Below are 5,000 nucleotides of genomic sequence, written 5' to 3' on the forward strand. Positions count from 1 at the left end.
ACCTGCTGCCGGCCATGAGCATCCAAATCCCCGCAAAAGGGGCATTTTCATTTCTTCATCGGGACTTCCGGCAATTTCCAAGGTTCAACTCATTAACGTTGTTCGCAGACACTTGCCAGAAAATGCAAGTGGCCACTTTGCCGGCCGACTCGCTTGCCCAAGCGGGAAACCATCAACCGAAGGCCCGGTAAGGCGGCCGAATCTGACCTCATAGACTTCCACACAACGGGACTTTTGACTTTCCCGGCCGCGGGTGGCCTCCACCCGGCCTCAGCCATCAGCCCTGCCTGCCTCCAGCCGCCTTCTGGTTAATGAGTTATCCAGCCTGGCACTTCGGTTGCGCCAGCGAGACCAAGTCTCGGCTTTGGTTAATGATTTGAGCCGAACCGACCTGCCCCCCGCCACCGCGGGCTGAACTCGGGCAGGTCTGCCGATTTCCCGACTCCTTTCGGGGCCTAATCGGGTCGCGCGAGCCGCCTGGCGCGATCGGGCCCATGCCCCGGCCTCTGCCAGTCCTCGGGCAGCCGCTTTTGAAGCCCGACCAAAAACCCGAAAAATGGGCAAAAAGGGAATAAATTCCGCCCCAAAAAAGGGTGAATAGTCGGTTCGGCGGCAGCCCTGGTCGGTCTCTGCAGACCTGGAGGCTCGAGACGTTTGTTTGGAAAACTCACCAAGTCTCGATTCTGCCACCTCCTACCTCTGTGCAGATACCCCGCCAACCCCCAAGGACAGAAATGACAAGTGTCAAGTTGGCGGGGCGTCGGGCCACCTGCTGCCGGCCATGAGCATCCAAATCCCCGCAAAAGGGGCATTTTCATTTCTTCATCGGGACTTCCGACAATTGCCGAGGTTCAACTCATTAACGTTGTTCGCAGACACTTGCCAGAAAATGCAAGTGGCCACTTTGCCGGGCCGACTCGCTTGCCCAAGCGGGAAACCATCAACCGAAGGCCCGGTAAGGCGGCCGAATCTGACCTCATAGACTTCCACACAACGGGACTTTTGACTTTCCCGGCCGCGGGTGGCCTCCACCCGGCCTCAGCCATCAGCCCTGCCTGCCTCCAGCCGCCTTCTGGTTAATGAGTTATCCAGCCTGGCACTTCGGTTGCGCCAGCGAGACCAAGTCTCGGCTTTGGTTAATGATTTGAGCCGAACCGACCTGCCCCCGCCTCCCCCGGGCTGAACTCGGGCAGGTCTGCCGATTTCCCGACTCCTTTCGGGGCCTAATCGCGTCGCGCGAGCCGCCTGGCGCGATCGGGGACCATGCCCCGGCCTCTGCCAGGCCTCGGGCAGCCGCTTTGAAGCCCGACCAAAAACCCGAAAAATGGGCAAAAAGGGAATAAATTCCCGCCCAAAAAGGGTGAATAGTCGGTTGGGCGGCAGCCCTGGTCGGTCTCTGCAGACCTGGAGGCTCGAGACGTTTGTTTGGAAAACTCACCAAGTCTCGATTCTGCCACCTCCTACCTCTGTGCAGATACCCCGCCAACCCCCAAGGACAGAAATGACAAGTGTCAAGTTGGCGGGGCGTCGGGCCACCTGCTGCCGGCCATGAGCATCCAAATCCCCGCAAAAGGGGCATTTTCATTTCTTCATCGGGACTTCCGACAATTGCCGAGGTTCAACTCATTAACGTTGTTCGCAGACACTTGCCAGAAAATGCAAGTGGCCACTTTGCCGGGCCGACTCGCTTGCCCAAGCGGGAAACCATCAACCGAAGGCCCGGTAAGGCGGCCGAATCTGACCTCATAGACTTCCACACAACGGGACTTTTGACTTTCCCGGCCGCGGGTGGCCTCCACCCGGCCTCAGCCATCAGCCCTGCCTGCCTCCAGCCGCCTTCTGGTTAATGAGTTATCCAGCCTGGCACTTCGGTTGCGCCAGCGAGACCAAGTCTCGGCTTTGGTTAATGATTTGAGCCGAACCGACCTGCCCCCCGCCTCCCCCGGGCTGAACTCGGGCAGGTCTGCCGATTTCCCGACTCCTTTCGGGGCCTAATCGCGTCGCGCGAGCCGCCTGGCGCGATCGGGGACCATGCCCCGGCCTCTGCCAGGCCTCGGGCAGCCGCTTTTGAAGCCCGACCAAAAACCCGAAAAATGGGCAAAAAGGGAATAAATTCCCGCCCAAAAAGGGTGAATAGTCGGTTGGGCGGCAGCCCTGGTCGGTCTCTGCAGACCTGGAGGCTCGAGACGTTTGTTTGGAAAACTCACCAAGTCTCGATTCTGCCACCTCCTACCTCTGTGCAGATACCCCGCCAACCCCCAAGGACAGAAATGACAAGTGTCAAGTTGGCGGGGCGTCGGGCCACCTGCTGCCGGCCATGAGCATCCAAATCCCCGCAAAAGGGGCATTTTCATTTCTTCATCGGGACTTCCGGCAATTTCCAAGTTCAACTCATTAACGTTGTTTCGCAGACACTTGCCAGAAAATGCAAGTGGCCACTTTGCCGGGCCGACTCGCTTGCCCAAGCGGGAAACCATCAACCGAAGGCCCGGTAAGGCGGCCGAATCTGACCTCATAGACTTCCACACAACGGGACTTTTGACTTTCCCGGCCGCGGGTGGCCTCCACCCGGCCTCAGCCATCAGCCCTGCCTGCCTCCAGCCGCCTTCTGGTTAATGAGTTATCCAGCCTGGCACTTCGGTTGCGCCAGCGAGACCAAGTCTCGGCTTTGGTTATTGATTTGAGCCGAACCGACCTGCCCCCCGCCACCGCGGGCTGAACTCGGGCAGGTCTGCCGATTTCCCGACTCCTTTCGGGGCCTAATCGGGTCGCGCGAGCCGCCTGGCGCGATCGGGGCCCATGCCCCGGCCTCTGCCAGGCCTCGGGCAGCCGCTTTTGAAGCCCGACCAAAAACCCGAAAAATGGGCAAAAAGGGAATAAATTCCCGCCCAAAAAGGGTGAATAGTCGGTTGGGCGGCAGCCCTGGTCGGTCTCTGCAGACCTGGAGGCTCGAGACGTTTGTTTGGAAAACTCACCAAGTCTCGATTTCTGCCACCTCCTACCTCTGTGCAGATACCCCGCCAACCCCCAAGGACAGAAATGACAAGTGTCAAGTTGGCGGGGCGTCGGGCCACCTGCTGCCGGCCATGAGCATCCAAATCCCCGCAAAAGGGGCATTTTCATTTCTTCATCGGACTTCCGACAATTGCCGAGGTTCAACTCATTAACGTTGTTCGCAGACACTTGCCAGAAAATGCAAGTGGCCACTTTGCCGGGCCGACTCGCTTGCCCAAGCGGGAAACCATCAACCGAAGGCCCGTAAGGCGGCCGAATCTGACCTCATAGACTTCCACACAACGGGACTTTTGACTTTCCCGGCCGCGGGTGGCCTCCACCCGGCCTCAGCCATCAGCCCTGCCTGCCTCCAGCCGCCTTCTGGTTAATGAGTTATCCAGCCTGGCACTTCGGTTGCGCCAGCGAGACCAAGTCTCGGCTTTGGTTAATGATTTGAGCCGAACCGACCTGCCCCCCGCCTCCCCCGGGCTGAACTCGGGCAGGTCTGCCGATTTCCCGACTCCTTTCGGGGCCTAATCGCGTCGCGCGAGCCGCCTGGCGCGATCGGGGACCATGCCCCGGCCTCTGCCAGGCCTCGGGCAGCCGCTTTTGAAGCCCGACCAAAAACCCGAAAAATGGGCAAAAAGGGAATAAATTCCCGCCCCAAAAAGGGTGAATAGTCGGTTGGGCGGCAGCCCTGGTCGGTCTCTGCAGACCTGGAGGCTCGAGACGTTTGTTTGGAAAACTCACCAAGTCTCGATTCTGCCACCTCCTACCTCTGTGCAGATACCCCGCCAACCCCCAAGGACAGAAATGACAAGTGTCAAGTTGGCGGGGCGTCGGGCCACCTGCTGCCGGCCATGAGCATCCAAATCCCCGCAAAAGGGGCATTTTCATTTCTTCATCGGGACTTCCGACAATTGCCGAGGTTCAACTCATTAACGTTGTTCGCAGACACTTGCCAGAAAATGCAAGTGGCCACTTTGCCGGGCCGACTCGCTTGCCCAAGCGGGAAACCATCAACCGAAGGCCCGGTAAGGCGGCCGAATCTGACCTCATAGACTTCCACACAACGGGACTTTTGACTTTCCCGGCCGCGGGTGGCCTCCACCCGGCCTCAGCCATCAGCCCTGCCTGCCTCCAGCCGCCTTCTGGTTAATGAGTTATCCAGCCTGGCACTTCGGTTGCGCCAGCGAGACCAAGTCTCGGCTTTGGTTAATGATTTGAGCCGAACCGACCTGCCCCCCGCCTCCCCCGGGCTGAACTCGGGCAGGTCTGCCGATTTCCCGACTCCTTTCGGGGCCTAATCGGGTCGCGCGTGCCGCCTGGCGCGACCGGGGACATGCCCCGGCCTCTGCCAGGCCTCGGGCTGCCGTTTTTGAAGCCCGACCAAAAACCCGAAAAATGGGCAAAAATGGAAAAAATTCCCGCCCAAAAAAGGGTGAATAGTCGGTTGGGCGGCAGCCCTGGTCGGTCTCTGCAGACCTGGAGGCTCGAGACGTGACTTTGGAAAACTCACCAATTCTCGATCAGCCACCTCCTACCTCTGTGCAGGTACCCCGCCAACCCCCAAGGACAGAAATGACAAGTGTCAAGTTGGCGGGACGGATTTGACTTCGGTCGCCGAGCCCTGGAACTAATTTCCCGCAAACGGCTTCGGATTTTGCTCCATCCAGACTTCCGGGACGAAACTTGACAGGCCGTATCTCCGCACTCCCGGAGCGCAGCCGCACCGTTCCGGCACCCATCGACGCGGCTGGCCGAGCCCGAGCGAACGCACCCCACGGCGGACGGCTAGGCCTTTCCGATTTTTTCACCCTTTTTCCCAGAAAGATTCCAACTGGCAGGGACATTCGCCCGACGGCTTAAAGACATGCCCTTCTGCCACACTAACGTCCCCGCCTTCGTTTGGCTATGTTGGCTTCGTCATTTCCGTCTTTTATTAAAGATACCATCTTAACACGCCGGTTAACCATTTGCCAGAGTTTTCGGTTAATGGTTTGCCA

The sequence above is a fragment of the Pristiophorus japonicus genome, unplaced genomic scaffold (assembly GCF_044704955.1).
Source record: "Pristiophorus japonicus isolate sPriJap1 unplaced genomic scaffold, sPriJap1.hap1 HAP1_SCAFFOLD_1958, whole genome shotgun sequence".
NCBI lineage: Eukaryota > Metazoa > Chordata > Chondrichthyes > Pristiophoridae > Pristiophorus > Pristiophorus japonicus.